Source organism: Lathyrus oleraceus, chromosome 6, assembly GCF_024323335.1.
Source record: "Lathyrus oleraceus cultivar Zhongwan6 chromosome 6, CAAS_Psat_ZW6_1.0, whole genome shotgun sequence".
NCBI lineage: Eukaryota > Viridiplantae > Streptophyta > Magnoliopsida > Fabales > Fabaceae > Lathyrus > Lathyrus oleraceus.
The window spans coordinates 228,292,109-228,305,419 of record NC_066584.1 but is presented as its reverse complement, the minus strand read 5'-3'; the positions used below and the strand labels follow the sequence as shown (position 1 = coordinate 228,305,419).

General features: G+C 40.4%; 1 pseudogene; it reads right to left on the bottom strand.

Moving 5' to 3' along the window:
* Nucleotides 1-9,172: 9,172 nt before the first annotated feature.
* On the bottom strand, nt 9,173-10,450 carry LOC127094904 (truncated FRIGIDA-like protein 1; annotated as a pseudogene).
* Nucleotides 10,451-13,311: the final 2,861 nt, after the last annotated feature.

Below are 13,311 nucleotides of genomic sequence, written 5' to 3'. Positions count from 1 at the left end.
TCCCACTTTCTGAACCCACACATTCTTGTCAGATGCTCTCCCTGGCCAGGGATAAGAGCAATGAGGCACACCCCTCATCTCCTTTCATCTGCTTCACCTTGGCTCTCAATGTCAAGGTTAAGAGCACATTCACCCAGTTCCAGAGGTTTGTTTGTTGAGGTTGATATGACCCCTCGACTAAAACCTAGCCTTGTTTGAGCCCCTTGCTTGTGTATAGTGTGTGCTACCTGTGCTTGCATGTTTGTTTGACTTGCTTCCTGTGCAAGTTAGGTTTAGTTTAGACTAATCCTTGTTTGCTTTCGCCCTCGTTGCGATCCTTTCTCTCGCCCTCGTTGCGATCGAGCCTTTTCCTTTCTCTCGCCCTCGTTGCGATCGAGCCTTTTCCTTGCTTTCGCCCTCGTTGCGATCCTTTCTCTTGCCCTCGTTGCAATCGAGACCTTTGTCCCTCCGTAGCCGAACTACGGCAACTCTGATTCTCATGTCCAGATGAGATACGTAGGCACGAGATGCGATGTCTTGTCGAGTTTGACTAACAACTAACAACTAATCCTTGTTTGCTTTCGCCCTCGTTGCGATCCTTTCTCTCGCCCTCGTTGCGATTGAGACCCCCCTTTCTCTTGCCCTAGTTGCAATCGAGACCCTTGCCTCCTGTGCAAGTTAGGTTAGGTGTGGCTTGCTTCCTGTGCAAGTCATGATTAGGATAGGCTTGCTTCCTGTGCAAGTTAGCTAGAAACCTTAACTTAGGGACGACTTTGCATGACAACATCTAGGCTCGAGTCGTAGTCTCCCTAGTGTTGTGTCTCCCTCTGTTATCTGGTTAGGCTAGTCCTTCTTTTTTCCCTGCGTAGGGGAACTACATCGCCCTGATCTTCATACCAGATGAAGTATGTAGGCAGGAGATTGAGCTGATCTCTCCGGGCGCCTTTTTTCTTTTTGTATGTGTTGTTTGACAGTTGCTAGGCTCGAGTGCCTGACTCCTTAGCAATTTGTTGTCTGTTTGTTTGAGTGTGTGCTTGACAGTTATAGGCTCGAGTCGCCGACTCCCTATTAACTTGTTATGTTGTTGTGTGCTTGGAAGCTGATGTAAGTCCATCGAATGGCATTCGGGTTCCAGTGTGGGTGTGTTTTGGTTCGGATGCTGATGTAAGTCCAGTGATTGGCATTCAGGCTCCACGTTTGCCTTTGCCTGTGTTTGTTTGTGTGCGTGTCAGCCGAGCTACGAATGCTCTGATTCTCCTTCGTCCAAGGAGATATGTATGCATAGGATGCGACATCCTAGCGAGCATGTGTCGTTTCCCCAGTCCGAACTACTTCGACTCTGATGTCTATGTCTGATAGACTAAGTAGGCCCAGGATGCGATATCCTGCCGAGTCAGTCTTGTCTGTTTTCTTGTGTCTCTTTCAGCCTGTGTAGATGTTTATTTGAGCAGTGTTTTTAGCAACCAATATTCCTTCCTTTTGTGCGTGGATCCCGTCGAGTACGACGGATGCGTAGGGGTGCTAATACCTTCCCTTCGCATAACCGACTCCCGAACCCATTCTCTTTGGTCGCGAGACCATGTTCTTTTCCAGGTTTACTTCGAGCGTTTCCTTTCCCTCTTTTGGGATAAATAACGCACGGTGGCGGCTCTGTTGTTTCTTCTTTTCCCGCCGGTTTTTCGCGTGATGCGACAGCAGATGGAAGATTCTATCTTTCTATCTCAAAGCAAATATGCCAAAAACATTGTTAAGAAGTTTGGCATGGAGAATGCAAGTCATAAAAGGACACCTGCTCCTACACATTTGAAAGTCTCCAAAGATGAAAATGGTGTTAGTGTAGATCAAATTCTCTACATAAGCATGATAGGAAATCTGCTATATCTCACAGCAAGCAGACCCGACATTGCTTTTGCTGTAGGTGTTTGTGCTAGATATCAAGTTGAACCAAAAGTCAGTCACATAAACCAAGTGAAAAGGATAATGAAATATGTCAATGGCACCAGTGACTATGGGATGTTGTATACTCATGGATCTGGATCTATGCTGACTGGATACTGTGATGCTGACTGGGCTGGAAATGTTGATGATAGAAAAAGCACATCAGGAGGATGTTTGTTCTTGGGGAACAACTTAATATCATGGTTTAGTAAGAAACAAAATTGTGTGTCCCTGTCCACTGCTGAAGCTGAATACATAGCAGTTGAGAGTAGTTGTTCTCAACTGGTTTGGATGAAACAAATGTTGACTGAATACAATGTCACACAAGATGTCATGACATTATACTGTGACAGCCTGAGTGCTATAAATATTTCTAAGAATCCTATTCAGCACAGCAGAACAAAACACATTGATATTCATCATCATTTTATTAGAGAATTAGTGGAAGAGAGAATCATAGCCATGGAGCATGTTACTACTGAAATGCAATTAGCTGACATATTTACAAAGGCTTTGGATGCTAATCAATTTGAATGTTTAAGAGGGAAATTAGGGATTTGTATCCATGAGAATTTAGAGCAATTAATTTGGAGTGGAAAAGGTAATAAAAATATTGTCTGCCCATTTAAAAGAAAGTGCCCCATTTATGGTAAATCATTACCTAGTATTGGAACTACCATCTATAGCATATTCACACGCAACCTCAGTTCAACCATTTTCACCTTCCTCAAACTTCATCGACCTTCTCTGCTAGGGCAACAAAAATTCTTTCACAAGCTCAACAAGATGTCACAACATCCTTCATCTCCTGGTTCTAAAAACACCAAACATGCGCACAAAGCTAGAACACCCTCCATGGATTTTCTTAATGAGGACATTTTGGAAGTGATTCCCCTATTAGTCATCCCAGGCGACGCTCCTGGTCCATCCTCCACTACAGGACATACTCAAGGTAACAGTTCTGATAACCCTACCTCTAAAGATGACATGCATCATACTGATCGTATCATTAGAAATCTTGTCACGAGGATCCTAAATGAAGGACACTCTGTAAAGGGAGTTTCTACTCCCCCTATCTAGAAGAGACCCTTCTCCTGAGGCTGGACCTCACAATGAGAAAGATGATGATTCATCTAGGTCTGAGAAAGATATTGCTGCAGAAGGACTGTGTTCTTTAGGGTAAACCTTGCCTTGTAATAAATATGTAGATGCTTCTTAATCTAAGAGGCATGACTCTGGTAAGAAGGTGATTGACTTCGAAGAAGAGAGCTCAGATGATGAAGATGATAGCTTACTTCATCACTTGAAGCCAAGTGTTGCTAAGAGAATGAAGACCAGGAAGGGTAGGTCTGTGGCTGAGATGATGACAACCAAAAATGGTAAGAAGGCTACTGTTGTAGGCCCTTCAAAGTCTTGAAGTAAAGTGGAGGTAAAGAAGAGAAAGGTAAGAGAAAGTTTTGATTCAAAGGAAGATGTTGAAGACGATGTCCTTGACATCTCTCCTGTCAAAAGGTCAAATGTTAGAAAATCCCCTGCTAAGGTTGTTGCTGTTCACCTGGATAACATTTCCTTCCATCTTGAAGATGGTGCAGCCAAGTGGAAATTTGTAATCCAAAGGAGAGTAGCTGTGGAAAGAGAACTGGGAAAGGATATTGTGGAAGTTAAGGAGGTCATGAACCTGATCAAGTCTGCTGGTTTAATGAAAACAGTTAGTGGGTTATATCAATGTTTTAAAGGTCTTGTTAAAGAGTTTGTGGTGAACATCCCTGAGGACATTGCTGACAAGAACAACAAAGAGTTTTGTAAGATGTTTGTTAGAGGAAAGTGTGTAAAGTTCTCTCCTACTGTGATCAATAAGTTCCTAGGAAGAGGAACAAAATATGCTGTTGAACTAGAGGCCACAGACAATGAGGTCTGTAAGAAAATAACTGCTGGACAGGTCAAGGAGTGGCCAAGTAAAAAGTATCTCTCTGCTGGAAAATTAACTGCGAAATATGCTATCTTGCATAAGATAGGGTCAGCAAACTGGGTACCAACAAACCACATCTCTACAATCTCTAATGCTCTTGGAAGGATCATATTTGCTATTGGAACCAAGCTTAATTTTGATTATAGGAGATTCATGTTTGAACAAATTGTCAAACATGCCTATACAAATGCAGTGAAGCTGCCCATAGCTTTTCCCTCAATAATTTGTGGGATAATCCTAAGCCAGCAACTAGGAATTCTGAGCACAAGTGATATCCCTAGTAGAAGAAAACCTCCATTGTCAGTTCATTATAAATTATTTGAAGGCAGTCATGTCAATGACATTGTCATGACATCTGCTGTGAAGAAACCAGCCTCTCAAGGTGGCCTGATTGCTGAACTGAAAGAGACCTGTAAGGAATTGGAGATTGGGATAAGGGTGGCTAAGGCTAGGAAAGAAGCTTTAGAGGTTCTGATTAATAGCTTGGAGCAAGGAGATATGGATAATGTTGGTGAAGCCAAGGAAACATATGCCCACACCTCAAGTGAGAGGTCTAAATCTCAAGATAAATCAAGTGGCAGTTATGGGTCTGAAGCTGATGAAGATGCTAGCTCCTCTGACTGAGTTGTGGTGATTCAACCGTGCACAATTTCTGGAAAAAATCTAAAAAAATAGCAGACATCATAAGGAACAACATGCAAAAAACCTCATCTCATTTGGACAATTATTCATGAAGTTATGATTTTTTGAATGAATGAAAAAAATATAAAAATGACATGGAAACATGGTATGAATGCATGGAACAACATGAAATAAAAGGCAAGGCAATAATTGGAAATGCTTGGGATGGGAATCGAAGTGTGGAAATATTTGAACTAGCGCGCCTTCACCATGAAACTCTGCATTTCATTAAGTACATGTGGCACGGGAAAACACTCCAGACCAATCAAAATGCCACGCTGGATTTAATGCAGCCAATACATGCTCAAAAACACTGAAACACATGCAAATACGCCTGGCACGGATTAAACGCGTTCTGGACTTAAAAACCCTAGGTGTTCATCATGTTCATGCGTGTTCATCAGCTCAAGAACATTTTCGTCTAGAAATTCACAAAAACCACACCATTGGAATCATCTTTCAACGTACAACATGGATCAAGGCTTGGTTTAACCTAATTCGTCCTAGGTTCAAAGATTCGAATGGATTAAGCTTTGCACATCAAACTTCTAATCACTATAACTACTTCATTACTCCATGAAATTCAATGATCTAAAGTGCAGATTAACCACCAATAAAAGACCTACAACATGCATCCATCAATTTTAAGAATCATGAGAGTCGAATTCCAACCTGTCGCAGCCTGAAAAATACAGAGGTGCGAAAAAACAACCGGCGAGGAAGAAATGACAGAAGAGTCGGCACCGTGCGTTATTTATCCCAAAGGAGGGAAAGGAAACGCTCGAAGTAAACCTGGAGAAAGGAAAGGAAAAGACAAGGTCTCGCAACCACATCTTGGGTTCGGGAGTCGATAATGCGAAGGGAAGGTATTAGCACCCCTACGCATCCGTAGTACTCTACGGGATCCACTCTTGTTTGTTCTTGTCTAAAGGGTGTGTGTTTATCTAATGTACTATTTATTAAAAGGGTCAAGAGAAAAATGACTCGCACGGATGTCGCATCCACTGCATACGTATCTCATCTGAATATGAGAATCAGAGTCTTCGTAGCTCGGGTACTTAAGGGTTAAAGAGGAGTGTGCTCGCTAAGACATCGCGTCTTATGCCTACGTATCTCATCGGGAATGAGAATCAGAGCAAAACGTAGTTCAACTAACTACGGGAATAAGGGTCTCGATTGCAACTAGGGCATGAGAAAAGGAAAGTCTCGATCGCAACGAGGGCGAGAGAAAAGAATCGCAACGAGGGCAAAAGCAAACAAGGATTAGTTGTTAGTCGTTAGTCAAACTCGGCATCTTGTGCCTACGTATCTCATCTGAACATGAGAATCAGAGTTGCCGTAGTTCGGCTCACGCACGCCGAAACAAAACACACGCACAGAAAGGCAAACATGGAACCCGAACGCCAATCGCTGGACTTACATCAGCTTCCGAACCAAACATACCCACACTGGAAACCAGATGCCACTTCATGGACTTATACCGGACTCCAAGCACACAACAATAGGATATGGAATGCCAATCGCTGGGCTTACATCCATATCCTAACACACACAAGAAGAAAACAAGCAACAGGTTACTAAGGAGTCGGGAACTCGAGCCTAGCAACTGTCAAGCAAACACACACAAAAAGAAAAAGGGTGCCCGGAGAGATCTCACACGACCTCCTGCCTACGTACCTCATCTGGTATGAGGATCAGGGCAACGTAGTTCCCCTTTATAGGGATTGCCATCTGAACATGGACTTACAAAGGAAGACACCAGTTGTGTCAAAGGAGAGTGGGCAATGTGTTCATGTCCTAGTAGTAGGTGTCGCAGCTCGCTGAATCGAGTCTTAGGCGGTTACCTCTTTGCAATAGGACGGACTACATGCCACAAGATCGGAGACGCACGGAAGGTCTAAAAGTGGGGAAGCTCTGCCCTAGAGTTGTCATGCAATATGTACTTAAGTGTTAGGATTTACAAATGGGAATATCTACCTAATGTTAGCATGCAAAGAAAATGGGAATTCTACCTATGTTATCATACAAAAGGATATGGGAATCCTACCTACATTATCATACAAAGGGTTCTATCTAATGGGTGCTACCTAATCGGAACAAGAGTTGACGAGTGGAGCAAGGAGAAGTGTTAGGGATAAGGGTAGATGGCGATGCATGAAGCAATCGACTTACAAGGTTGATGGCGATGCATAAAGCAATCGACTTACAAGGTTGATGGCGATGCATAAAGCAATCGACTTACAAAAGGGTGGATGAATACGTGCTGGTTCTGTTAGGTTTTGAAAAATGATTACTCGACGTTGGATCGAGGTTTTGATCTTGCTTTGAAATGGTTATCGAATGTTCATTTTAATTCTTGTATTAACAGATGAATAAAGAATGAAAAAATATTATACATTTCATGGGAGAGGGATACATTTGTTATGAATGGGGGTTGACATGGTAATCAAGCAATATAAATATATGCCTCATACACCATACAAGTAGGCAACAGTTAATCAACAATAAGATATTTGAGCAAGTATATAATCGAATCAAATAATCAAAGAATGAAATAATGAGGCATTAAACAATGTATGAGTGTAAGTGCAAAGGAACCGGCTCATTGTAAGAAAGCCCAAGAGTAAGCTATGTGAGGTCGATGGCGATGCTTAAAAAGCAATCGACTTACAAGGGTGTAAAAATGGGCTCGATATTAAATCGAGAAAAGTATGATTTTTATAGTTTGAAAAAATGGTTTTTTGAACTAAATTCAAATACAATAACTATGCATTATTAACAAATGAAATTATAATAAACACATAAAAAAGATATTAACAAAATACTAAAAGAATAAAAAATGCTAAAGGAAGATAAAATCAAATAAAAAGCAAAAAGTACCACACATGAGTATTGAACCCTCCCCACCTAATATTATGCAACTATCCTCTCTCCACTAGGTCACTCAACACTATCTGCTATTGAGGTACTACCATAAATATATGAACTGGAATAAAAGTTTAAAATAAAAACAAAACAAAAAATTTCATGGTTTTTATATTATTTCTGTAAAAAAACAAATTAAGTTAAATAAATAAAAAGAAAATAATTAAAAAACAAAAAAAACAAAAAAAGGAAAACGACAGAAACCCTTCTCCATCGCCTTCGTCTTCCTCCCCTCACGAACCCGACCTTCCCAAACTCTCTTAGGCGAAAACCTCTCCCTGCTCTCAGAATCACTATCCCTCAAACTCACCCAATCGTCTCTCAAATGCACTCAAACGAACCCCCCCTGCTCTCAAAATCGTTCGCGTCTATCTCTCAAAAACCCTCACCAATATTTTCAGACAACAAGCGTATGAGAAAAAATAGAGAGAACGAAAGAGAAATTCTTACAAAGCGTCGCAGTGGTGGCGGTATAGGACTTGCAAACGCTGGCCTCCAGGTAATCACTTTTGGGATTTTTAGGGTTTCTTCTCTTTCAGATTTTTGCTTCCAGGTTTCTCTGTGAACAGTGGCCGCCTCTAACCCTTTCTCTTTCTCACGAACTCCCTTCCCCTTTTATGCTCACAGATTAGGGTTTGAAAAGGTATCTTTGATGTCCAAAAGAAGCGTTCCTGCAAAGTTCCTTTTTTGATGCTCAGAATTTGGTCCATCTCGTTTGATACTTGGATCTGGAACAGGTAACCTGAGCATGTGCCTTCTTCTTTGTTTTTGTCTCTATGCCAAATTGGGATATTTCTTGAATTTTTACTGCTTTGGCTGATTACTTTGTGTTTTACTGCAGTGAAATTGGTGAGCTTGGTTTGATTGCAATATCTGACAGCTGATTCCGAATACATGCCATTTCACTTGCCCTTTGTGCACAACATTCATGTGTAATTTGGGAACTTGGTATGTCACGCGCATTCAATTTTCTCTTGTGTGTTCTATTGGTGTAATGATTTAAGAAGTTTGAATGAATTGTGTTGTTTTGATTGAATGTATTGCAGGTTTTGTCTTGTGGTTTGCCCATCTGTTGCTGATCATGTTTACGACCTATGCACATAAGACAATGAATGACCTTGAGCGCTCTAATATGGACTAACCGTCTTTCCAAGCATGCACAGGTAACAACTTCCAAAATAACATTAAGGTCTCGGAGGATTATGAGCATTTCTACTGTTTGCAATGAGCACATCCAGTTGAGACGTTGTTCGCCCTGGTTGTGGTGAACCTTGTGGTCTTGATACTGTTACAAATTAGGTCTGCTACCTGCTGTTGCTTACTGGGTTTTTTTTGCAGGTTATGGTTGGTGATTCGACGATGGTGGAATCGTACCGGTCAAATTGTTGACATGAAGAAGCAACTTTTCCAATTTCAAGAGCTTACCAATATCCTTAGGAATAAAACCTGTCAAATGATTGGAGTAAAGCTCCAAAACTGTGAGATTTGTAAGGTTAACAATCCCATCGCCAATTGTTCCATCAATTTTATTCAGGGTGTTGAGTTTGTGTATGTTCACTGCAGGTTCAATGACTGGACTGATTCAACATATCTGTTTCTGCCTTCATTGGGACTTAATGCAGGATGGTATTGATGATGGTCGGCTATAGTAGTCCTCTTGTTTGAGATGCAAGGTGCAGGCTATAACATGATAGAGATGTATGCCAACACTAGCTGATGTATCATGCACCATCTGTTATGAATTGGCTGCATGATTTTCTTTTGATGACCGTTTAATTTGGTTTTGACCTCATCATTTGGCTTTCCCTCGGAGGCAAGTCTTTTAGCGAGTTTTTGTGCATCATCGACGTAAGCTTTCAAAATGGGAACTGGTGGCATCTTATCGGTAAGTTTGAAGTGAAAAATATACTTGACAGCCAAAATATGTTTACTTCTTTCAATAAGTTTCTGAATAATACCTTGAACTCTATCTGACAAAGCAATAATCTGGTACAGGTCAATAAGATCATCACTAGCAGAAGCAGTAGCAGAATAAGCAACAAGCTCGGCCAGAGTCAATTCAGATAGAAAACCATAAACAGCAACAAATTGTAAAAAAAAAAGCCAAAGTCCAACTCGGCTCAGAATTCTCATTCATCAGGTTTACCTTCCACTCATTAAACAATCTCTTAGCTTTCTTTCTAAGATCAAAACTAAACATAAGGAGAAAAAACCCTCAACTGTTGTAACAAAAAATTAAAACTTTTTTTAATAAACCTAGGTTCTTTCCCATCAATCACTGCATTTGCAACAAAAACACCCTCAATTGCATCAAGAACCATGTCAGCAGGATTAGACGCAGATTTGAATGCACTCTGAAGTTCATCTTTCATTATACCCTTGTCCTTAAAATTATCCCCAATGTAAGTCCTCGACCCTTTTCCATCATTGTTCTTACAAAACGCAGTCAATGCTTCCAAGTGAGTTGTAGGGTTAGAAGACGAAGATGGGTCATTAGGGTCTGATGAAAAGTTTTGATTTTTAGGATTTGGGTTAGGTAATTGAGAAGGAGAAGATGATGGGTCGTTGTGGTTTTGATGTAACTGTGATTCTAGGGTTTGGAGATGGATGAAACGTTGAGAGAGAGTGTTGTGGAGGGTGGTGAAGTGAGAATCAAGGTCTGGCCATGAAAGGGGGAGGGAAGAGAGGAGAGAAGAATGTGATTGAAGATCATCGTATGCTTTTTTTGAGATTTTGTTTCTTGGTGTCAACGAGTTTGAGAGCTGCTGAGATTGTTTTCGATGTTGCCATGGTTTGGTTTTTATTTTGTAGATGAAATTGAATGAATGGTAGAAGTGATTAGTAACATAAAGGTTGACTCAGTGGCATTGTTTTGGAAAAATTGTTGTGATTTGATCTATTTCAGACTGCAGCAGTTCTGCACCGAAGGACCTAGTCTGATACTCATATAAATCACGATCAGTGAAGATGCCATCCAGGTTGAAATCAAAAAGATAAAAAATTCTCCTTAATGCCCTTACACACCGATCTGATAAAGTGTAGCTGCAGAGCATTCAATACAGGTAACAACTTCTTTGAACTGGTCCATGATACCTGTGGTGAGACTCTCTAAGCTATCTTGCATTCTTTCACATTTAATTTTATTAAGTTTTGAAAGCAGAAATTTGACAGGGGCTTGGACTTAAACCATGATGTAAGGTCTAGTTTAACAGGTATTCTGCATTATGTTTCTGTCTTTTCACCTTGGATCCAACCTGTTGTAACTAGCTAATGATGAGGGTTTGCATAACCTGGCAAGTTATTTCATGTTGTTTTGGACTGAACAGTTTGACTAGCCTTCACTAAGAACCTTGGTTGCATGGCTTGGTTTCAATCCCAATATGCAAGATCAATTTGTTATCAGCTAGTTCCATGCCCATTCATACTGATTTATGTATCCCATGGGTTGTGATTTGTGTTGTGATTACCTTGACTTGAGTGCATTGCAAACTTCATGGATGACTGTTTCTGTCTTGGTTTTGCAGCAGGATAACTAGCCTGGTTCAGCTAGTATGCGCTCTGGTATGGGAAGTAGCATCATGGTCAATATGGATTGATGACTCAATGTGTGAAGTTGCTCTTGCCTTACAGGTTCACATTGATCTCAGGTCACAAAGGTATGGTTATGCTGATTAGTTGGAACACAAATGATAAGGATATGGGGTTGTCATTTGGAAATTGATTGAACTTTGTTATGAAACCTTACAGGCTGACTGAATGGCTTTTGGATTTCCACTCACATGGAATTTGCCAAGCTGGTACGACACAGGGCTGGAACAAATGGAATTGTTTGGATTATGGAACTATTATGACTGAACCATGTTAAGTGCTTTCCACTTTTAAACTTCTTTGTAGCTGTTACGCCCTGCTGCTGTTGTGCCTTGTTTTGATGATTATGTTAGCATTGATTTTGCTGCAGGAAATCCATTGAGCCGATGGTCATGATTTGGCTTCATCATTTGGTTAGTCTCTTGGTCAGGGAGTGACGTTTTCCACAGGACTCACACATTTATAACATGCTGCCAACTGGTTTCTTTTTGCAGGTTTGGTTATTGCAGTATGTTTTCATGGCCATGAGTGCAGGACATGGATTGATGATGATGATCAAACAAGGCTGCAAGTCGACTTGGCTTATGCAGGGCAAAGCAATGTGTAACACCTCAAAATTTGCCCTCCTCTCTTGGGACTAGCATTAACATATTTGCATTTCATTTTAGGTCATTAGGCATTGCATATTGCATATCATGTGGTTACATTGTGCAAGCTATCCTCCCAAGTCTTGATCAGAAGATGAGGAAGTCAAAGTGCAAGCCTAGGGTTTATTGACTGATCATTAGCCATCTGAGGATTGGGCTGTGAATTAGGGTTTTATGATTCTCCAATGGATGTTGGTCTTCATCTTGATTACAATGATACATCATCATCATCATGGTTGGGTGTCATCAAGAGATTGGAGAAGATTCCTTGAGATTAGGGTTTTGACCACTGGTCAACCCTAATCAATTGTATTGGGCCAATCAGGGCATAATCAGGAGATGGGGTTTATGTTGGTTATGGGGTTCATTTTGTGATTATATTGTGCTAATTGAGGCTAGGGTTTCACCCTTGAGCCATTTCAGTTGGAAATTGGGGCTCAGATTGATCTATGCCTTGCCAGATTCATCTGTCAGATGAAAAGTCAACTGTGGTCAACTGTGCTTGATCTGATGGATTTGGAGGTGGAAATGAGTTGGATACAATTCATTCATGTTGGAACAAGTGTTATATGACATCTCAAAGCTTAAGAATGAAGAAAATCAAGTCAGGACAAAAACTGCCAAAAATGGAAAGTGACTTGTAGCTGAAGTTTCCAAAAATGGAAAGTTTTTGACCTCAAAAACAGAAGTCCAAGGAAGCTTCAAATGAAAAATTGTTCAACATGACAGATGTAGATCTTGTTCTCACCTTTCCAAAAAGTCCAAGAACTTGAAAATCCAATGTACGGTTTGCAAAATATGGCTCAGTGAATTTCAGAAAAGACCGTAATCAGGAGGCCATAACTACCACATACTTTGTCCAAATTGCAAGTTCTTTATATGCACAAACTCCATTTGACATGTACTTTGAGGGTGCATCATTGGATTTTCCCAAAAATGGCCAAGGCAAAAAGTCACTTTTCAACTGGACAGCTGAATTGGACCAGGGGCAAAATCGTCCAAATGTCAAAATAATTGGAATTTTTGAATGGGACTTTTTCCAACACCTCAGGAATGACATTTAGAATGTGTTTGAATTTTCATTTCATGCATAAGGCTTTTAATTTGGATTTTGTCTTGAAAAATGGAAATGACAAAAATGGACCAAATGCATACACATGGTGAATTTGAGAATGGAGCAACCAATGAGCATGAAACAAGTTCCTACAGTTCACATATGATATTTAGAAGGTGTATGTGCTGTCACTGAGGTGGCATGAGCTGTCTAAAGGAATTGACCATTTTACCCTCCATTTGCAAAATTACAATTTCACTAATTAAGCCAAAATGCTAATTAACATGATTAGTAATGGATTAAGCTACCATATATATTCTAAATCATCTCCTAATCATAACAGAAAATCACTTTTACCAAGATTGGATCTCAAACTTTCCAAATTCTCAAGTTTTCTCTCAAAATCTCAAGAACACCATAAACACAAAACTTCATCAAACTTCATCAAATCTCAACCAATTTTCGAGATTCTTTTTGCATTCATCTCCTCTCATCAATACCTCAATCTGTTTTTGGAAATTGGAGGAGGA